This window comes from Dipodomys merriami, unplaced genomic scaffold (assembly GCF_024711535.1).
Source record: "Dipodomys merriami isolate MVZ:Mamm:240054 unplaced genomic scaffold, mDipMer1.0.p SCAF_3, whole genome shotgun sequence".
NCBI lineage: Eukaryota > Metazoa > Chordata > Mammalia > Rodentia > Heteromyidae > Dipodomys > Dipodomys merriami.
Window position 1 is genome coordinate 67,193,241 of NW_027204492.1, and position 23,689 is coordinate 67,216,929.

Here is a 23,689-nt window from a genome sequence, read left to right on the forward strand (position 1 = left end):
GCTGAAGAGCTGATGGACAGCGCCTAAGCTGTTTAAACCCCACAACCAACAAAAAAGTGTAGAATTACATATAATGAAATTTAAGTAATTATGAGCTTGAAAGTGTTACTGGTGTAATTAATTCTATGTGTTTCTCATATTAATCAAAAAGGTAAAATCTGTAAGAGATGTACTAAATTGAAAGCAAAACAAAACTATAAAAAATTCAGTTACCACTACTGAAAAATACTAAAACACAAAGGACGGCAACAAAAGAGAAATAATGAAACAAAGTATCAACCAAAAAACTAGGAAATAATGGACAAGGTTAATCCTTTCAGTCTTTACATTGAATAAATAGCATTAAAAAATGAGACACAGGGGCTGGGAAGGTTGTTCAGTGGTAGAGCGCTTGCCTTGCGTGCATGAGGCCCTGGATTGGATTCCTCAGCACCACATAAGCAGAAAAAGCTGGAAGTGGTGCTGTGGCTCAAAGTGGTAGAGCACTAGCCTTGAGCTGAAGAGCTGAGGGGCCCAGAGTTCAGGCCCCACAACCAGCAAAAAAAAAAAAAAAAGAGAGACACAATGATATGTTGCCTCCATAAAAATCTCCTCACATTTAAGGACACAAAAGTGAAGGCATAGGAGATGAAACCATAAGATAGTAGGGACAGTCATACTTTATCAGACAAAATAGACTTCAGAAGCTGTAAGAAGAGATAATAAACACATTATAAAATGATAAATGTGTCATTTCATCAAAGAATATAACACTTTATAATAAACCTAAAAGTGAACTAAATATCTATGCTTCCTATCACTTGCCATGTTAATTTTTGCACTGCTGCTTTGGGAAGCAAAATTATCACTAGATATCTTGGCCAAAACAACTTACTGTTAAATCTTACCCACTTGGTGGCAACGTGATATTGACAACAGAAAATATAGTCAAGACAGAAAATGGATGTCAAAGAATGAGGCTGGGGCTGGGAAAGATGGTTCCATGGTAGTGTTTGCCTCATCAGCATGAGGCCCTGGGTTTGATTCCTCAGCACCACATAAGCAGAAAAAAAAAAAAAAGCTGGAAGTGCTGCTCAAGTGGTAGAGCGCTAACCTTGAGCTGAAGAGCTGAGGGACAGCGCCCAGGCCCAGAGTTCAAGTCCCATGACTAACAAAAAAATTGAGGCTGTTACTACTAATGAATACCAGAAAATGTGAAAGTAGCTTTGGAGCTGGTGGATCAGCAGAGGTTAGAACAGTTTACAGGAACCAGTTAGAAAAAACCCTACAGTTCTGTAAAAAAAAAAAAAAAAAAACAAAAACAAAAACAAAAAAAAAGCTTAACCAGTGATTCTGGTGAACACAATAAAGTCAAGTCTAGGGTGGAAATGAAGATGCTACTAGAAATTAGAGAAAAGGCCATCTTTCTTGTGACGTTGCCTGAGCTGTATCTGCCCTAGAGCTTTATGGAAGACTGAATGATAAATGGGTGAAAGAAATAAAATAGAAAATGGGTTGTGTGGGTTGTTTTTCCCCCTGCTTTTAGTGCAATTCAAAAGTAAAAAGAAACAGAGCAGAAAGATGGCACATTTTACAGCCCATGTAGCCAAGTTACTTCTTGCTAAACAATTAGAAAAGACAAAAGGGAGCCATTTACTTTGCATTGGGCAGTTGGAAAAACAGTTTAAGGGCATCTTAGATATGTTTGAGACCACTCTTTTAAAACAGAATTGCTTGAGGAAAAGGGTCTAGGGCATCCTCCACAGTTCCAAAGCACAGGCTCATCCCTTGTTTTCTGGCAAAGTGCTCTTCAGCTGCAGTCATTGACGCAGGAAAAAGTACAGCCTATGTCTGTCATAGATCCTGTTGTCCTTATGCTGCTGATATTGCAGAGACAGAATGCACACATTACAAAATCTTGACAGCTTTCACCAGGATTTTTGTTGCATGGAGGCCAATTCTGAGACTGGAACCTAGGGACTTGGCACTGTCCCTTAGCTTTTTTGCTCAAGGCTAGCACTCTACCATTTGAGCCACAGCCCACAGGCTTTTTGTTGTTGTTGATGACTGTAGATAAGAATTTCTCATTGTTTTCTTCCAGACCTGGCTTTGAACCATGATCCTCAGAGCTCTTTCCAAGGATTATAGCTGTGACCCACTGGGACCTGGCTCCACTAGAATTTTGAAGAAACGCCTGGGGGCGGGGGTGGGGGCTGATGGAAGTTGTCCATAAGATCAGAGTTCCTGCCAAAAATACTAAATAGAGAGAACTGTCAGAGGGCAGCTGCTTCAGGGAACCCAGAAAGGTAGAGCTACTGTCAATGTATAACACTTATCTGGAAAACAACCAGTAATCTGCACAAAGTCAAAGAGAACAGCCATGCAGATGGCAACTGGCAAAGCCATAGGGAATTATTACCTGTTGCTAAGATGACAGATGTGGAGCTTTGGAATTTTGTGTTTGTCTTGCTGAATAGGATCAGTTGTTCCTTCCTACTTGTCTATTGCTCCCTTTTATGGTTTTTTAAAATTTTTTGTGTTGGACTTGGGGCCTAAACTCTGAACTTGGATACTGTCCCTGAGCATTTGTGATCTAAGCTAGTACCTTTAGCTGTAGTTATGCTACTACTCCCCTTCCAGCCTTTTGGTGGTTAATTGGAAAAAATAATCTCATGGACTTTCCTTCCCAGACTGTCTTCAAACAGTGATCCTCATATCATAGCCTCCTGAGTAGCTAGGATTACAGGTGTGAACCACCACCATCCAGCTTATTGCTCCCTTTTAGACCATAAATGCTTACCCTGTGCCTGTCCTGCCATTCTACCTTAGAACCATGTACTTTTTTTTCAGAGGCGCACAGCTGAGTAAGTTGACTAAATCTTGGATGAGCTTCCGGACTTGCGTTTTTGAGTGACACTAGTATGAGTTGTGACTTTGAAAATGGTGTAGAATGAATGTTGTGGCTAGAGGTAGAATGTATTGTTTGGATATTGTTTGATTATATCCCTCCAAGTTTCATGTATATTTAATAAATGAATTTTTTATTTTCTCAGCATATTGTGATATAAGGTTCAATGGTGAAGCCTTTCTGAGTGATTAGGATTGCATATGGCCATTAGTATGGAACCCCCATGATTGGCTTTATAAGAAAAGGAAGAAGTCAGACACTGGTGGTTCATGCCTGTAATTGTAGCTACTCAGGAGCCTGAGATCTGAGGATTGCAGTTCAAAGCCAGCTCAGGCAGAAAAGTCCACAAGAAGCTGTAGCTCAAAGTGGTACAGTGCTAGGCTTGAATGAAAAAACTCAGGGACAGTGTCCAGACCCTAAGTTCAAGACCCATGACTGATGAAAGGAAGGAAGAAAGAAAGAACAAGAGAAAGAAAGGAAGGAAGGAAGGAAGGAAGGAAGGAAGGAAGGAAGGAAGGAAGGGGAAAGAGAAAGAGAGAGAGAAAAAGAAAAGAGAGAGAGGCCAAAAGACACATAGGTGTGTGCCCTGACTCTTACTGTTTGATGTTTCATACCACCTCAGGACACTGTCAGTAAGAAAATCACTTTTTTTAGCCTTTCAGATTTGGACTTTCAGAATTATGAACAAAAATAAACCTCTTTCAATAAAACGTATACAACTTGTAGCATTATGTTTGGGCAACAGAAAATAACAAAGTCTAATAAGATCATATCAAGTATTGTTTTTTTAACTCAATGTATAAAGTTAAAAATAATATAAGGGATGCAGGACATTCCACAAATATATAGAAATTAAACAACAGAGAATCTTGAACCACCAATGGATCAATGAAGTAATTTAAAGAAAAAAAACGACACAAACAAAAATGGAAATCTAACACACCAAAACCTGTGCAATTCAGCAAGAGCAGTTCTAGAAGAGCTGTTTATAGTAATAAATAATTACATCAAGAGGTTAAAAAAAAGTACTAGGGATGGCTCAGTGGTAGAGTGCTTGTATAGCACATGTGAGGCCCTGGAACCACAAAATTCCAATGTAGTTCTCCACCAATATGAAAAAATGCCAAAATTCATATGGAAACACAAAGTAACACATGACAAAGACAAAGCAAATAGGACAAACCTGAAAGCTTCCTATGACTGATTTTCAAACTATATTAGGATCCAGTGGTAATTAAAAGAGCATTGTATAGATACACAGATCAAGAGACCAGAATGGATACTCCATAAACAAATCCATACATGTACAGTCAGTTGATTTTGTGTGTGTGTGTGTGTGTGTGTGTGTGTGTGTGCGCACGCGCGCGCGCGCGCACGCACTTGTATGCACACGCACATGCGGGTGCCAGTTCTGGGATTGAACTCATGACCTGGACACTGTCCTTTAGCTTTTTCTGCTCAAGGCTGAGCTCTACCACTTCTGGGCACCAAAAAGTTGGCTAACTGGAGGTAAGAGTCTCATGTGCCAACCTCAGTCAACTGATTTTTGACAAATGTTCCAAAAATGCACAGTGAAAAGACAGGATTGTCAAGTAATGGTGTTGATAAAACTGAACATGTGCAAAGTAATGAGACACAGAGAGAGATCAAGTTCAAAAGCCCAAATATGTGTTTTCATTCATATGTGAATCTAGAGCTGAAATAATGATAATGATAATAATAATGGACATGCATATAAAAAGTGAATCAGTAAGAGAGGGAGAGAGAGAGGTAAAGTTTACTAAGGAATAAAGGGGATCAAAGTACAACCAATGTAACAGCAATTTTATACAAGACAATATGTCATAAATGATCTGTACAACTTGGGGGTGAGATGGGGGGAGGGAAGAGGTAACAAATTTGACAAGAAATGTACTTATAATGGGCCAGGCGCCAGTGGCGCATGCCTGTAATCCTAGATACTCAGGAGGCTGAGATCTGAGGATCATGGTTCAAAGCCAGCCCGGGCAGGAAACTCCACGTGAGACTCTTATCTCCAATAAAAAACACTAGAAAACCAGAAGTGGCACTGTGACTCAAGCGGTAGAGCACTCGCCTTTAGCTGAAGAGCTGAGGGATAGTGCCCAAGCCCAGAGTTCAAGCCCCACGACTGACAAAAAAGGGGTCTTAAAAAGAAATGTACTTATTATTATATTTATATAACTGTACCTCTGTACATCACCTTGACAACAAAAAATAAAGAAGTACATTACATATTTATATAAGAATAGTATAATGGAATTCACTAAATACTGTTGGATACAGTGAAGGAGTGGAGGTTAAGGGAACATAACATAGGGAGTGAACTTGTTCAAAGTACACTGTGTGCATCTATGGAATTATCATAATGAGACCCCCTTGTCCTATCATTATATACTATTAAAAAGAAAGAATTATTCCAACAATCTAGTGGAAACAAGTATCAAGTGTCATGTTGATGCTTAGAAATGGTCTAACATCCTAACACTAACTTACTTGTGTTCTCCCTTTTCAGAACCCTTAGTATTCACAAAGGGATATTTGAAATTAAAACGTGTGTTTAGCAATTGAATCATGGCATTAGTCTTTCTATTGCTATTGAAAATGAATGCAAAAATGCAAGTTAAAGTAAGAATTATACAAGTGATCAACATGTGTCAACATTCATCTACAAAGAATACTTACTTTAGGCCTTACACCGTGGGCAGGGAAGAGCTGACAGAAGTGACCCCAATAAGATGACTTTGGCAAAAACCGTTATATTTTCCTAGGAATGACTTAATCAGCTTTTACAAAAGTAATGCTTTTAACTATTCACAAAAGCCAACATATGGAAACAACCCAGATGCCCCACTACAGATGAATGGATCCAAAAATTGTGGTATCTATATACAATGGAATATTATGCAGCTATTAGAAAGGACAAAATAATGACATTTGTGGGGAAATGGATGGAACTAGAAAAAATCATTTTGAGTGAGGTCAGCCAAGAGCAAAGAGACATATGGTCTCCCTGATATGTGGATGTTAAATCCAAAATGCAAGGAGATACAACAAAGTAAAAAGGAGTCGAGAAACAAAGGACTTCCACTCATCTTGTATCATTCATTACTAAATGACCCCATGTTGTTGACCACATATATGGTATATATATATATGCTCACATGTGAAGGAAGCTGGAAGAAGGACACAGAAATAGGGGAAAACATACAACAGAGGGGCTCATCAGCTGCACTGCACATTGATGAAAAGGAACTAAGCAACTAAAGGGTAGCAATGGGAAGGAGGGAAGGAGAGGGAAAGAGGGAACAGATTACACTAAATAAAAGGAAAGAAATGTATATATCACCCGATGTGAGAGAAATAGTTGTATTGTCAAAACTCATAGAATTGGCAAACTTTATAGACCACACTAATGACAATTTGCCTCATGAAGCTTGAAATGTGTTTGTGACTTCAACTAAGTATCACTATCTTACAATACCGTGAAATTTATGTAAACACTTATCAGAATAAAAAATTATTTAAAGTTGGGCACCCGTGGCTCATGCCTATAATCCTAGCCATCGGGCCTCATTGCTTTGGGCCTGTGACTATGCAGAACATAATGGAGAGGAGAACACTGTGGAGCAAATCTGTTCATATCATGGCAGCTAAGAAACAGTGAGGAAGGAGTTAGGTTTCCAATATCCTCTTCATGTGCATGCTCCCAACAAACTAACTTCCTCCTAATAGAGCCCTCCACCTTTAGGTTCCACCAGATCCCAACAGACCAAACTGTTGTGGACTTGTGTATCTTCAATAAATGCATTTTTAAAGGAACATTTAACATCCAAAGCTATCACTATCCTTAGATTTGGTTCCCTTTCTGCTTCTGGCTGGATCTTGGGGAAGTTGGAGGAGTTGTAAGTTCAAGTTTGTATAGTTTTGTGTGCATTCTCCCCCCCCCCATTTTAATATCAGTTTTGTTTTGTTTTTTAGTTTTGCTTTTTAAATAATAATATATACCTCCTTTTCTCTGTTAATATATCATTCACCAATGTTAGTAAACCATTCACTTTTGACTTTTTTCCCCTATGCTTTCTTCATCAGCCCCATTTCCTATTAGTGGTATTCAGCACTATTGTTATTCAGCAATAATTGGTTAAGACTAGGGAGCAATAGGTAGCTTGAAAATGAAGGAAGCCCATTTATAGGTCCTGCAGACCCCTCCCATCATGCAAAAAGAACAATATTAATTTTACAGCTGAAGAACACAAAAGGCTCCAACTTCAAATTCCTAGAGCTGATTGATGACTTTGACAAAGTAGCAGGATACAAAATTAATCCACAAAACTCAGTCGCCTTTCTGTATACCAACAATGTACAAACATTGAAGGATCAGGAAAACAACTCCATTTGCAATAGATTCAAAAAGGCCTGGGAATAAACCTAACCAAGGAAGCAAAAGACCTTTATAGAGAAAACTATAAAAATAAATAAAACAGAACATCAGGAAATGGAAAGACCTTCTGTGCTCATGGTTAGGTAGAATTAATATTGTGAAAATGCCATACTGCCAAAAATGATCTGCAAGTTTAATCATAAAAATCCTGGTGAAGCTTCTTATCAAGATAAAAAATCCAAAAATTCATATGAAACAATAACTCTAGGCAAAAAGCAATGCTGGTGGTATCACAATTCCAGACCTCAAGCTCTACTACAGAGCTATAATTACAAAAACATCTTTGTATTGGCATGAAAATAGACATGAAGATCAATGGAACAGACTGGAAAACACAAAAATGAAATCATATACTTACAGTTATCTGATGTTTGATGAAGAAGTCAAAGACATACAACCAACAAAGATAATCTGTTTGATAATTGGTATGGATTGGTGTGGGGAAAACTGGGTATCCATATGCAAAAAACTAAAAGTGGATCCCTGTTTGTCACCATGAACTAAAATCAATTTAAAGTGGATCAAAGACCTGGAACTTTGAAATTAATGCAAAAGGGAATAGGAGAAAAACACTACTATTTCTTGGTATAGGCAGATACTTTTTGAAATAGTCCCAGGGTTACAGCATAAAGGAGAGAGACTTGACAAATGGGATTACATCAAAAGAAAAAGTTTCTACACAGCTAAGACAGCCTGCAGATAGAAGAAGATTTTTACCAGCAATACATCCAACGAAGGCCTAATATCCAAAATACACAAGGAGCTCAAGAAACTAACCCCTCCCAAAGATAATAAACCAATTGCTAAAGAGAAACTCAGACAAGGTAAGAATGACAAAGAAACACATGAGGAAATGCTCATCATCCCTGGCCATAAAAGAAATGCAAATCAAAACAACTCTGAGGCTGGTCACTAGTGGCATGTGCCTCTGTAATTCTAGCTACTCAGGAGGCTGCGATCTGAGGATCAATTCAAAGCCAGCCCAGACAGAAAGGCCCAATGATACTCTTATCTCCAATTAGCCACTCAAAAACTGGAAGTGGTGCTGTGGCTCCAAGTGGTAAAGCACTAGCTCTGAGTTCAAGCCCCACAACTAACAAAACAAACAACTCTGAGAATGCATGTCACCCCAGTTAGATTGGCCAAAATCATGAATTTGAACAACAAATGTTGGGAGGGATGTGTGGAAAAAGGAACCAACTCTATTGTACTGTTGGTGGTGGGAATATCCTCTGGATGGAGTTCTGGAGATTACTCAAAAAAAAAAAAAAACCAACATAGACATACAACCCAGAACTTCCACTCCTGGGTATCTACTCAGAATATCACAAGCCAGGATACTGTTAAGATACTTACGCATCCATGTTCATTGCTGCACAATTCACAGTAGCCAAGCTATGGAAAGAACCCTCATGCCCTACAACAGATGAGTGGAGCTGAAAACTGGTGCCTATATACAATGAAATTTTACACAACCATTAGAGAGAATTTTTTTTAAAAAGAAAGAATAATAATATATAATTTATAGGGAAATGGATGGACCTAAAACAAATCACATTAAGTGGAATAAGCCAAGCTCAGAGAGACAGGAATAAGCCAAGCTCAGAGAGACAAACTGCACATTTTCTTTCATATGCAGAAGCTAGATCTAAAATACACTGGGAGATGGTAAATTATACAGGACTCTAGGCACACAGTGAGACCAAAGAAGGATACTCTTAGGGGAGGAACATAACAGGCCCAATCCGTATGTGTATGGGATCATATAAAATAATATTTATCAAAATGAGCTACAGGAAATAGAAAAAAATAGAGCCATATTCTAATTCATAGTCTCAAAACATTTTCAATAATCTACTTTAGTCAGTTAACAAATTCATAGTGTGTTTTCTAGCATTCATTTGTTTTTATTTATATTCACAAATAATGTACATGTGAAAATATACATGTCCTGTATATTCACAAAAATACATTTTAAAGTTATATTTATTACTACTATACTAGAACATTATGTTCATTATAAACATGACAAATAGAAATGTTCAAAAGATATGATCTTCCGCTGGGAATGTGGCTTAGTGGTTCAGTGCTCGCCTCACATGCATGAAGCCCTGTTTTTGATTCCCCAGCACCACATAAACAGAAAAATCCAGAAGTGACATGGTGGCTCAAGTGGTAGTAGAGTGCTAGCCTTTTGCAAAAAGAAAAAAAGCATTTTGAAAAAGAAGCTCAGGGACAGTGCCCAGGCCCTGTGTTCCAGCTCCAGGACTGGCAAAAAAGAAAAAGAAAAAAAGATATGATACAATGTAAATATGAAAGATCCTACCATACGTCTTTCAGTATTTTATTCCACTGCCTTTTGCACCCTGTTTTAGAAACTCCTTTTATAAGCACACTTCTGACTTTTTGTTGGTTAACTGGAGATAAATCTCAAGGACTGGTTTTGAGCCAAGATCTTCAGATCTCAACCTCTTCATTAGCTATGATTACAAACATAAGCCCACTGTTCCAAGCTCAAATTCTTTTTTTTGAAGTTGATAATATACCTTTTATTTATAGAATTAGTAGCATGGGAATTACTTCATTTTTTTCCCTTGGGAAAAATAGCAAATGATTTTCACTATAAATATTTTTTATATTGTTCAAGTTATTTAGCTAGGAATATTTTATAATTTTTTTTCTTTTTTCTTTTATTGTTAAGATGTTGTACACAGGGATTACAGTTACATGAGTAAGGCAATGAGTGCATTATTTGTCGATCATTGTTATCCCTTCCCTTGTGTTCTCCCACTATCCCTTCCCTCCCCCGCATCCCACACTCCTACCCCGCCCCCTTTTCCCCCTTCGCCGCCCTAAATTGTAAACTTTATTTCCAATATATTGTTCTGTGGGTATCCTTGTTGCAATGGGTCATCCTATGTCCTTGTTTCAGCGTTTGTTATTCCCCTTTCCCTCCCCAGATTAGACATATGTACATACAAGATGCAGAGTATCAAAATCAAGTACATTGACAACAGGGGATATACCATAGGGGAAAGAACATACAAATAACATACAAACAACAACAACAATAACAAAAATAAAATCATATGGTACATTTAAAACAGTAACAATAAAGACAAACCTCTTGTGTACATATCTTGGGGTTAATTTCACTTAGCATCATCTTATATAGTCATTTATACATGGTTTTTGAGCTTTTCAGCTGATCTGATAAGATTATCATATATATATATATATATATGTATATATATATATATATATATATATATATATATATATACTAAATATACTAATTATTGCAAGTAAGGGAAACCATGGGACCTGAATTTCTCTGGGATTAGGTAACTTCACTTAATATGTTTTTTTTTCTCATGAACTTCTTATAACACTCATTATATCTTAAAGTGCAAAATGACTAGAGGTATAATCATAGCAATTATAGAAAAACATGTACATACATAAAATCAGAGTGGAGTGAGCCTAAAACCTGTTTTTACCTGGAAATACTCTACCAGAAAAGTGGCAGCAGTCTACAACTTGATGTAGTAAATCAGTGTTACTGTTCTCATATCCCAAAATGTTTGTGCTGAAAAGTAAGTCTTATACTATGGAACAGATAATAATCCTTATTCCTTGGATCTTATCAAATGGTGACTCCCTCATAAAGTGCATGTACTTCTTTGACAGTATTTTTAATGTGTATGCATGCATAGTTATTTGTTTTGAGAATAGAAATATGATATCCAGAATAAGCCAGATAAATCAGGAGAAAACATTATAGCTTAATTTATGTCACCATAAAGAACATGAACACACGTACATAGCTATTGAGCTAGTCTACTCATCTGCTAAGATTATCCTAGATGTATACTAATTATTGCAAATGAGAGAAACCATGGAGCCTATGTTTCTTTGGGTCTGGCTTACTTTACTTAAGATGATTTTTTCCAAGTCTTTCATATGACCATATAAGATGATTCTAAGTGAAATGAAATCCCAGGCATGGACATAAGAGGCTTTTCTTTGTTGTTTTTAATGTACTATGTGATTTTTTTGTTTCTTTTGTATGTTCTTCCCTCTATGGTGTATCCCCTGTTGTCGCTGTATTTAATTTTGGTATCCTGGTATTGTATATACATTTATTTCAATTAGGGAAGAGAAGGGGAACAACAGAATGATGAGACAAAGGACAAGGGGGGAACCAATGCAACAGCGACATACACAGACAATATGTTGGAAATGATCTGTACAACTTGGGGGGGAGAAGGAAAGTTAAGAGAAAATGAGGGAAGGGGTAACAAGTTTGATTTAAAAAATGTATTTATTACCTTACTTATGTAACTGTAACCCCTCTATACATCACCTTGACAATAATAAAAATAAGAAGAAAGAACATGGACACTATTCATTTAGGATTATTTACTACATAGTATTATATTATTTGTTGTATAAAGCCAAAAAAATACAATCTGCCCAAGCTAGCAATGCAAGCTACTTTAACAGAGTACACAGGTGAGAAATCAAACTGAACAAAAACTAATGTTAATATCACTTCTACAAAATGCATTACTTACATTTTAGCCTCTTGAGTCATTTAGCTTCTAGGCATGAGTCACCACCTAATATCTGCTTTTTAGAAGTTATTATTTCTTAATTGTTTTATGAAAACAGGGACTTACTGGTCACCAACTTGTAGGTTATAATTCTGCCTCAGCTTCACATGCAACTGAGAGTATATCACCACAATAAGCTTAAAGTGAATTTTCAAGAGTAAAAATTTGACACGTTTGTAAGGATCTCGTTTTTCCTTTAGGTGATACTTTAGCATCAAACTTGCCAGGCAAGCACTCTACACTAAGCTATATCCCTAGCCTGACTTCCCTTACAGTTATTAGGATAGGGTTTCTTCTGTACAGTCTGGCTCAATGATAATCCTATGTATGCCTCCATGTAGCTTGAATAATATGAGCTTTCTACCACACTCGATGTAATGACAGGTTATGACCACTTACATTAACAATTGTGAGCAAAATGAAAATCTGCATATTGTTTCTAGTCAAGAATACTCTACACATGATCTGTCAGATTTCTGGGTTAAACTAAGGTAACTACAAACATGAAAACAGGCATAACTTGGTAAGAGTTTTGCTTATGTTGCATTTTCAGGAGACTAGCAAGACTTTCTGACATTCAGACACCACCTTATTTGTAAGGAAATGGAAAGACTTGGAAAAAATCATAGTAAGTGAAGTAAGCCAGACCCAAAGAAACATAGGATCCATGGTTTCCCTTATTTGCAATAATTAATATACAGCTAGGATAATCTTAGCAGGATAGCTCAATAGCTAAGTGCATATGACTATGTAAGATTATGTTAAGTGAAATGAACTCCAAGACATAGCTACAAGAGGTTTTTCTTTGTTGTTCTTGTTTTTAATGTACTATGTGATTTTTTGTTTCTTTTGTATGTTCTTCCCTCTATGGTTGTCACTGTATTTGATTTTGATACCCTGGTATTGTATATACACTTATTTGAATTAAGGAAGGGAAGGGGAACAACAGAATGGTGAGACAAAGGACAAGGGGGAACCAATGCAACAGCAATACACAAGACAATATGTTAGAAATAATCTGTACAACTTGGGGGGCTGGGAGGAGGGAAAGTAGGAGAAAAATGAAGGACAAGGTAACAAGTTTGACAAGAAATGTACTTATTACCTTGCTTATGTAACTGTGACCCCTCTGTACATCACCTTGACAATTAAAAAAGAAAATACATATAAAAATAAAAATTTCTGTATCATATATTTAGTATTAACTTTAAATTTTTCATATTGAGAAAATCTCAATGGATAAAGGCTTTCTCTCGTTGCTTCAGTACATGATGTTTCTCTTGAGTGACTTCTTTCATGTCTTTGAAGGTTACTGGAAGAAATCAATGCTTTCCTACATTGCTTAAATCCATATGTTTTTTTCTCTAGTGTGAGTTCTTTTGTATCTTTGAAGGGCACTACAATTAGTGAAGGCTTTCTTGCATTCCTACAACTATAGGGCTTCTCTCCACTGTGAGTTTTTCATGGCTTTGAAGGTTACTAAAAAAAAAAAAAGTGAATGCTTTTCTGCATTACTTACACCCATACAATTTCTTTCCAGTGTGAGTTCTTTCATGTATTCAAAGGACATTGAAACAAATGAATGCTTTCCCACATTTCTTACATCCATAGTTTCTCTCCAGAATGACTTCTTCCATGTATTCAAAAAGCACTAGAATGGGAAAATCCCTTTCCATGCTGCTTACATACATAGTCTCCAGAGTGGCTTCTTTCATGTCTTTGAAGGTTCCTAAATAAAGTGTATACTTTCCCACAATGTTTACATACATATGGTTTCTCTCCATCGCAAGTTTTTCATGGTTTTGAAGGACACTTAATTGGTAACTGCTTTCCCACATTGCTTACATCCGTAGGGTTTTTCTCCACTATGAGTTCTTTCATGCATTTGAAGGGCACTAGATTGAGTAAATGCCTCCCTAAATTGTTTGCATGAACAGGGCTTCTCTTCCATGTGAATTTTTTCATGACTTTTGAAATACACAGGAACATGCAAAGAATGCTTTCCCACATTGCTTACAACCATAGGGCTTCTTTCTGATGTGATTTCTGTGAAGTTTTTTGTTTGTTACCTAACATCCCACATTCCTTAGATTTAGAAGACTTACATAAATGTGCCTGATACTCAAAGGTTCCATGCCTATATATGAAGCTGAGGGATACATTTATGGCTGAATGCCTTAGCATGATTTCTTCAAATAAATGGATTTTGTTTGGTGTTATTCCAGGAAAAGATTTCTTGTTCACATTATGGTAGAAGGATTCTACACAAAAAAAAAATAACTTCCCTTTCTTCACAAACTCTACCACTACAATTTTTTTCACTTTTCTTGAGATTTCTGTAGTCACCTTCAATATTTTCTTCTTTCTTTTATTCCTAGAAAAGCCAAGGTCCTGTATGTATCCACAATCACATCTCTGTAGAGTGAGTTTCTTTTGGGGAGGATCCAAAAAAGCCCACTTTTCCAGAGTGAAGTTTATGGACCCATATTCAAAGGTCACTGGCTCCATTCCTGTTCCCAAAGGGCCCCAGGCGTCCCTGTTTCACAAAGCTGTGGAACCAGTCACCCTCAGACCTTAACAGCAATTTAGGGGGAAAAAACATAGTAGCAAGGCACCGGTGGCTCATGCCTGTAATCCTATCTAGGAGGCTGAGATCTGGGGATTGTGGCTTAAAGCCAACCCAGCAAGAAAATCCATCTCATCTCCAATTAAGCCCCAAAAAGCAGGAAATGGAGCTGTGGCTCTAGTAGTAGAATGCTAACTTTGAGCACAAAAGCTCAGGTACAGTGCCTAATCCTGGAGTGTAAGCCCCAGGACTGGAAAAAAGATGCATAGTAACTCCTAGGTTTAAAAGTTAGGTAAGTTCCTTTATTATTTAACAAACCATTTTGGTTTAAATGTATCCATTTTGTAAAATAATAAATCTCCCAAATACATTCTTCTTAGAGATTCCTGCAAGCTGTTGTTGATAGTACTCTTGCTGTTACATTTAAAACAAAAGCTTTGTAAGCAATTCCCAGAAAAGTGGAAGCTGAATTCACACTTCATGTTTGATGAGCTGAGATACAGGCATTTGAACAAGATTTGAGTTAAAGATACTTCTTGTTCTTTTCCAGAAAGTTTTATAAGTGAAACTTAGTTCCAATGTCATGTTCTGTAGATTTAAGATTATTCATTTTTACCTAGCTTATATCCACTGAATAGATTAAGCTCAAAATTATGTATAGGGCTAGGAGTGTAAAGCAGTGATAGACACTGGGTGACTGTAATAATTACACACAGTCCCTAAGTTCATACCTCATCATAAAAAATAATATGTATAAATTGCTGCTAGCCATCAGTTGTTACTTTGTGTCCTGCTCTCTCTAAATTGCTAGTCTTTGCAAATTTAATTTGGATTGATACCATATGGTTATCAAACAATCCATAGAACAGAGCACAGTCTACTTTAGAATTGGAACAAACTGTCAGGCACCAGTGGCTCACACCTATGAGGACTGCAGTTCAACACTAGCCCAGGCATGAAAGTCCATGAGACACTTACCTCCAATTTACTACCAAAAAAAGCTGGAAATGGAGTTGTGGTTCAAATGGTAGACTACATCACCATGACTGCTGTTTCTTCTTAGCATATCAAGAAAATTTTTTGATCAGTCTTTGGATTGTATTTCTTGACTTATAGCTTCCAATCAAGAACTTTGGACTCTAAAACATCTACTCCATTTGTTACTCTCTGTCTCTGTCTGTCTCTCTGTCTCTGTCTGTCTCTGTCTCTGTCTCTCTCGCTCTCTCTCTCGCTCTCTCTCTCGCTCTCTGTCTGTCTCTCTCTGTCTGTCTGTCTGTCTGTCTGTCTGTCTCTCTCTCTCTCTCTCTCTCTCTCTCTCTCTCTCTCTCTCTCTCTCACACATACACACACACACACACACACACACACACACACACACATGGAGCCTGGATGCTAGGTGCTGCTTAAGACTAGCACTCTACCACTTGAGCTTCACTTACAGCTTTTGGGTGATTAATTGGAGATAAGAGTCTCAGCAACTTTACAGCCCAGGCTGGCTTTAGACTGTGATCCTTGGATCCCAGCCTCCTGAGTAGCTAGGATTACAGGCATGAGCCACCAGTGCCTGGCTATGGAGCATATCATTATTGTGAGAAAACATGATCACTACTCACACATGCAAGTTGTGTTCCAAAGTTGTACAGGTTTCTGTACTATGGTTTATTGAGCTTCTTTTTTGTGCATGCTGGTAGTGGGACTAGAAATCAGAGCTTCATGCTCTCATTCAGCTTTATTCCCTCCCACCTGGCATTCTACACTTAAATCACTTCTCCAGTCTAACATTTTTCTGGTTAATTAGAGATGAAGTCTACCTGATTTTGCTGCCAGGGCTGGTTTTGAGCCATGATCCTCCAGATCTCAGCCTCATGAGTAGCCAGGATTACAGGCATGATCCACTAGCACCCAGAACTTTTTTTTGGTTGGTACCAGAGCTGTAATATTAGTAACTCAGATGACTGAAACCTGGAACATTAAGGTCCAAGACCGAGACAGAAAAATCAGAGAAAACCTATCTTCAATTAATCAGCAAAAAGCAAACTGGGATGTTGCTGAAGTAGTAGAGCAGCAGTAATGAGTGAAAAGCCAAGTAAAAAATGTTGCTTGTTTCCTTTTTTGGAGTTCATTTCACAGAATATTATTTTAAATGGCCATCTGCACATAGATATTGAGCCTTCATCAATACTCCTATGGATGTTTGTATTTGGGAAGGTAAAGAAGGACACATAAAAGTTGGAACAAGGGTGAATAAATACAACAGTGATACTCACTCCAAACTGTGTGAAAAATGAACTGGATATACCATGGATGGGGACAGGAGGGAAAATTAGGAGAGAGCAACAGAGGGTAAGACATGGTTCAGAAATAAGTGTGCTCATTTAAAAAAATAGAATGGAAGAAAGACAACCTCTTCAGTAAATGGTGCTGGAAAAGTTGGTTATTCACCTGTAGAAAAATAAAGCTAGATCCTTATACATCACCCTGCACCAGAATCAACTCCAAATGGATCAAAGACCTCAAAGTCAAAGCAGACATCCTGAAAACATTACAGGAAGGAATAGGAGAACCTCTAGGGCTCCTTGGCACAGGCCAAAATTTTCTTAATAAAGACCCAGAAACACACCAATCAAATAAAAGTTGGACAAAAGGGATTGCACGAAACTGCAGAGTTTCTAGCAAGATCAATAGAAAGCCTATGGATTGGAAAAGGATCTTCACTAGCCATACAACTGACAAGGGTCTCATATCTAAAATATACTTAGAGCTCAAAAACTTAAATCCCCCAACAAAAAATCCTCAGAGAAATAAATGCCCGATAAATCAGTGGGCTAAAGACTTAAAGAGAAATTTCTCTGAAGAGGAAAGAAGGATGGCTAATAGACACATGAAGAAATACTCAACTTCTCGAGCCATAAAAGAAATGCAAATGAAAGCAACATTGGGATACCACCTCACCCCAGTTAGAATGGCTATAATCAAGAAATCTAATAACAGCAGATGCTGGAGGGGATGTGGCCAGAAGGGAACCCTACTGCATTATTGGTGGGAGTGTAAACTTGTTCAACCACTTTGGAAAGCAGTATGGAGGTTCCTCAAAAGACTCCACATAGAGCTCCCCTATGACCCAGCAATACCACTTTTGGGCATTTACCCAAACGATCACAAACAAGGCTATACTAAAGCTACCGGCACAGCTATGTTTATTGCAGCATTGTTCACCATAGCTAAGATATGGAACCAATCCAGATGAATGGATGAAGAAAATGTGGTATATTTTATACAATGGAATTCGTGCCTCCATCAGAAAGAATGACATCACCCCATTTGTCAGGAAATGGAAAGACTTGGAAAAAATTGTATTAAGTGAAGTAAGCCAGGCCCAAAGAAACATAGGTCCTATGGTTTCCCTTATTTGCAATAACTAGTATATGTGTAGGGCAAGCAGGGGGAGAATTGGGTGGGGGGCGGGGGGAGGCTGGGAAGGGATGTGAAGGGTAAACAAAGGAAGAGGCTGCAATGCTTGATAAGAAATGTACTCATTATCTTGCCCATGTAATTGTAACCCTCTGTACAGTATGTTCACAAAAAATAAAAATAAAAAGGTCAAAAGCTATGTACATATGACCATATAAGATGTTATTAAGGGCTGGGAAGGTGGCTCAAGTGGTAGAGTGCTAGCCTTGAGCTGAAGAGCTGAGGGACAGTGCCCAGGCCCAGAGTTCAGGCCCCATGACCGTACCCAAAAAAATTAAAAAAAAAAAAGAAGTTGTTAAGTGAAATGAACCCCAAGATAGGGACACAAGTAGTTTTTTCTTTCTTGCTATTGTTTTTAATGTATTTAAAATGTACTATGTGATTTTTTGTTTCTCTTGCATGTTCTTCCCCCATGGTATAACCCCTGTTTTCACTGTATTTGATGTCGGTGCCCTAAATCTTGTGTATATACATTTTTTTAATTTGGGGAGGGGAAGGGAAATAACAGAATGATGAAATAAGGATATAGGTTGACCTATTGTAAAAATGAGATGTACAAAACACTATGTTGAAAATGAATTTTACAACTTGGGGGGGAGGAAGGGAGGGGTTGGGGAAGTGAGGAGGGAAGGGATGGTAGGGGAAAAACAAAGGAGGAGGCAACAATGCTGAATAGGAAATGTACTCATTACCTTACTCAGGTAACTGTAACCCCTCTGTACAGTATTTTTACAATAAAAACATATAAAAAAGAAGTGTGCTCATTACTCATTATTTGATTCATGTAACTATAATCCCTGTGTGTATCAACTATACAATAACAATTTTTTTAAATGACAAGTGAGTGAGAGGCCCTCATTCAAATGTTGGTATTTAAAAAGGAAGGGAAAGAGGAAGGGAGGAAGGAAGGAAAGAAGGAAAGAAGGAATGAAGGGATTGTGGAAAAGTTGTTTTAGTGGAAATATGACTTTTCATGTGCTTGGGAATTAATGTTTGTTATAAAAGCGATGTCTTAAGGCTTATAATATTTAGTTTTACATGAAATAGTTACAGCTAATCTGAAAATTGAAGAGCTGTATAAAAAATTAAGCTTCTTAAGGAATTCTGTCATACTTCTTAAATAAAGCATTTCTCTGTATTTTTCTTTTTAAATGGTTTTTATTGTGATTTATAATTTTAAATGTAATTTAACTATTATTCTTATATATTGAGTCTTATTCACAGCCCTAAGTTGTCTCATTAGGTCTGTGGAATATTATCCAGGTTAATATGTGCAAGAAAGAATTCTACACCTACTTTGGCCCAATTGTCAAAAAATTGCTGTCTTTATTTTTGCCCTGACTATAGAAATGGATCCAGAAATGGATCAAATGTGTTTCAGAAATTGATTTATCAATTTCTTGCCATAAGTTTGCCTTCTGTTTATGTGACTGTATTGGAATCTCATTTCTTCAAGGTTATGGACACTTTTTTTGACATTTCTGCATCAGCAACGGTGGATAAAAGCAATGTTGGGATGGATAAGCAACACACTAGTACAAACTGCAGATGTGGACTACAGGCCTCCAAAGAATTGAGCTTGCTGAGGATGTGTGCCAGGCATTGGAAATACCTGAGATGCTAAGACATAAGTACTTTGGAGGTTGGTGGTGTTATCTGTGACTGTTTTTGCATGTATGCTTGTGTGTGTGTTACAAATGGAAGACTAGTGAAGGATGATCTATATAATGTAAAAAAGCTTTATTTTATAAGAAATTAACAGCTGGACAAAGTAGCTCATGCCTGTAATCCTAAATACTTGGGAAGCTGAGATCTGCAAATCAGAGTTTGAAGCCAGCCTGGGTAGAAAAGTCCTTGAGACTTTTCAATGAACCACCAACACATGACAAGTAGAGATGTGGCTCAAGTGGTGGAGCTGCAGCAATGAGTGAAAAGCGAAGGGGTAACGCCTGGCCTGAGTTCAAGCCCCGGTAATAACACACACCCAAAAAAGCTAAGGTTTTGAAATTCTAAAATGTTGAACTATCAAAAACAGCAGTGAAAATCTGAAGAATCATATTAGGTTCGAAGCATGTACACTTTGTGTGTGCGAGTGTGTGTGTGTGTGTGTGTGTGTGTGTGTGTGTGTGTGTGTGTGTGTGTTTGCTGGTCCTGGAGCTTGAATTCAGGGCCTCTGTGTTGTCCCTGAGCTTTTTTGCACGAGGGTAGCACTTTACCACTTAAGCCACAGCTCCACTTCCAGCTTTTTCAGTAGTTAATTTGAGATAATTGAAGCCATCAGGAAATCATCATGTGAAAGGGTGAGAAGTAAAGAACTATTTTTCTTCAGCTTTATTGCTTAATCAAGATCTTTAGAACTGGGAATGTGGCTTAGTGGTAGAGTGCTTGCCTGGTATGCATGAAGCCCTGGTTTCGATTCTTCAGTACCACATAAACAGAAAAAGCTGGAAGTGACACTGTGGCTCAAGTGGTAGAGTGCTACCCTTGAGCAAAAGAACCTAAGGATAGTGCTCAGGCCCTGAGTTCAAGCCCTAGAACTGGCAAAAAAAATATCTATATGTGTTATCTCATTTAACCCTCATCTTGAACAACTTATTTGCTTGAATAAGACCACATGAACTTTTACAACTTTGAGGAGGAGAGGAGGCAGATCTCTCAGATTTGTCTGCCTAGTCTGACTTCAAATGGTGATCCACAGATCTCAGCTTCCTAGGTAGCTAAAATTAGAGGTGTGAGGCACTAGCCACTAGCCACCCAACTCTCAGCTCTGGTTCTTATTTATTTCCTTTTTCTTTCTGCAATTTTTTCATATAATACATAAATAGGAATAAAAATTTCCAGAACATGTGTATCTTTTGTAAATATAGAAATGACGATTCCACTTAGTAGTCTGTTTATTTACTATAAGCAGCAACATAAAGTTTACTCTCACTGATTCTAGACTCATGTTTCCTGCTTTCAGACACTTAGACATTCTAAAAAATTAAAGCTTCTCTGGATTTTATAATTTAAAACTGTGTAGGTACTTTCAAAAAGTTTGTGATTTCATTTTTTGGTGCCTGTCCTGGGGCTTACATTTAGGGCTTAGGCACTGTGCCTGAGCTTTTTTGATGAAAGCTAATGCTCTACTACTCAAGCCACAGCTCCACTTCTGACTTTTTGGTGATCAATTAGAAAGAAAAGTTTCATGGACTTTCCTGTCCAGGCTGGTTTTGAACAGATCTCAGTCTCCTGAGTAGCTAGGATTATAGGCGTAAGCCACCAGCACCTGGCTCATATTTCTGTTAAGTTGCACCCTTTACGATTTTAACTTCATCATGACATTTATAAACTGTGAATCATATTATTAATTACACATTTAAGGATTTATTGAGTATACAAAAATTATAGGCAAGACCTTTCATATGAAGTCAGATAATCGAAGTTGAAATCACCATTCAGCCTGTTATGTACTGTTATTTAAGCAATTAATTTGTTCTATGTGAACATATTTTCTCATCTTTAATATGAGAATAATCCTTACCTCATATAGTTGTCAAAATAACCTGAGATGACAAATGTAAAAGTACATTGCAGATAATTTCTGCAGTAATCAAGCAGAATAGAAATAAAATCAACATTAAGAGGATACTTATCTGCCTAGTTCATAGGTAGTTAGAAATTTATTTTTTCTTCAGTTTACATATACATGTATATGTGTGTGTGTGTGTGTGTGTGTGTGTGTGTGTGTGTGTGTGTGTATATATATATATATGGAAGAATTGCCTTCTGGGTCATTCTCTTCAAGAAAAATGGTTTCTCATTAAGGAAAAGCTTGCTTAATTCATATCAATAGCATGGTTCACATGACCACAAAGGAGATTTGGGTATATTAGGTTCAAAGACACTTGAAGATGAGCATTTACTGGGAAAAAAATTAGTTACAGGAAGAAACCCAGTATTCTGCAAAGAACAATTTCTAGGATATAGACATTGCTCTCATGGGGCTTACAGCCTAACAAAGAATAGAAAGAAACCTTTGCATGCATTATCTTTAATTCACTTTTTATAATATTGGGTGTGAAATTCTTTTATTTTCCTGCTTAAATTTACTTCAAGATATTTTGTTTATTTGGATGCCATTTTAAATGGAATTACTTTGTAATTTCTTTTTTAGATTGTTCATTGATGAGGTATAATTCTGTTATTATGATGTTGATTTTGTTAGTCTTGCTGGGGATATTTAATCTATATATACATAGGCAATATTGATGTGTGTGTGTATGTATGTGTTTTGTAATGCTGTCATACTTTGACAGCAGAGATGCTGACATATTAGAATACATTAGGAAGTTTTCTCTACTATTTATCCTGAAATGTGAAAACTACTCATGTTAATTCTTTGAATATTTGTTACATTTCATCTGTGAAGCCATTTGATCCTAATGTTTTCCCTTTGGGAAGTATTCTACGTTTTCAACTGGATCTGTTTGATTTATACTTTATTCAAGTCTTCTAGTTCCTTATTGGTCTTCAGTCTAATTATTCTGTCCTTCAAGTATTATTGTGAAATGCTCTAATTCTTTTGTCAATCTTTGCTTGGCTCTGTTGTAGTGTGTAAATGTTTATATTTACTTTTCAAAGAATTAACATTCCTTTTACCAATGTACAAAGTTCTTGTTTCCTTTAATTGTTTTTTCAATTTCTATTTTATTGTTATTATAAAGGTGATGTAAAGAAGGATTACAGTTACCTAAGTCAGGTAATTAGTACATTTCTTTTTGGACAATGTCATCCCTCTGTCACTCTCTCCATGTTAAATATCTCTCCTAGATTTCTTAAATGTTTATACGTATTTTCCTTAGCCTTGTATTTATCTGTACTTTCCTTATCCCTTTTGAATTCTTTGATACCAATTCATTCATCTCCATCTCTTTAGAGTTAGTCATCGACACCTTGTTGTGTCTATTTGGTGACATTATATTTCATTGATTGCTCTTTATCCTTCTGGTCATATATCAATAAGTCTTTGTATTGATGGAAAGTTATTTATTTCACCCTTTGCATCCTAGTTTTATCTGGGGGCATCCTTCAACATCCTTAGCCCATGACTTCTAAAACTATTACAATACTAGCAGGTGCTCTTATTAAGGTTCACTACAACAGATACTGCACCAATTTGCAATACTTTAGCTATGAACACCAGTACTGTGCTGAGTTGGAATACAAGAGCATTGTGGTTAGCCAGCAGTAATATGGGAGAGAACTTGAAATTATATCTTATTATTATGGCGTCAAGTTCATGTCTATGTTTTAATGAGTCTAGTCAGTATGTGGATACAAGCCTGAAGTTCCAGGCCAGGAGAGTTTGTCCAATGATAGATTTTACATTGGTATATGTGATATTGAGTTCTAACTCAAAGTTCTATGTTTACTTCCCTCTCTTTCCACTAGGAGGATGGTATATCTCTTCACATTGTATGCCTGGAGTTGGAGGAGAGATGACAGGTAATGCAAAACTGTTCTTCCTACCTTCTTCAATGTGTCTTTTCTTATGGTGTTACAACCAGGTACTGTGAACTCTCATCTTATTTTCTTGGTTCAAGTGTAGGTATTTTCATGTGTGAATGAAATCAATGTTTCTGAGTGGGGATGATTTCTGGAAGGTCCAATTTTACCATATTGCTCTGCTCTCCCTGTTATTTTTA

General features: G+C 37.1%; 1 protein-coding gene across 8 annotated transcripts in view; it reads left to right on the plus strand.

Moving 5' to 3' along the window:
* Zc3h12b (zinc finger CCCH-type containing 12B) overlaps positions 1 to 23,689 on the plus strand; it is a 290,287-nt gene that overhangs the window by 227,071 nt on the left and 39,527 nt on the right. For 6 of the 8 annotated variants that reach the window (XM_070040213.1, XM_070040210.1, XM_070040212.1 and 3 more), the window contains 2 exons: positions 19,459 to 19,644; positions 23,436 to 23,489. The gene's annotated coding sequence lies outside the window, so the exon portion shown is untranslated. Of the gene's footprint in view, positions 1 to 19,458; positions 19,645 to 22,708; positions 22,744 to 23,435; positions 23,490 to 23,689 lie in introns of all 8 variants that reach the window. The other 2 variants (XM_070040215.1, XM_070040216.1) reach the window with 2 other exon arrangements.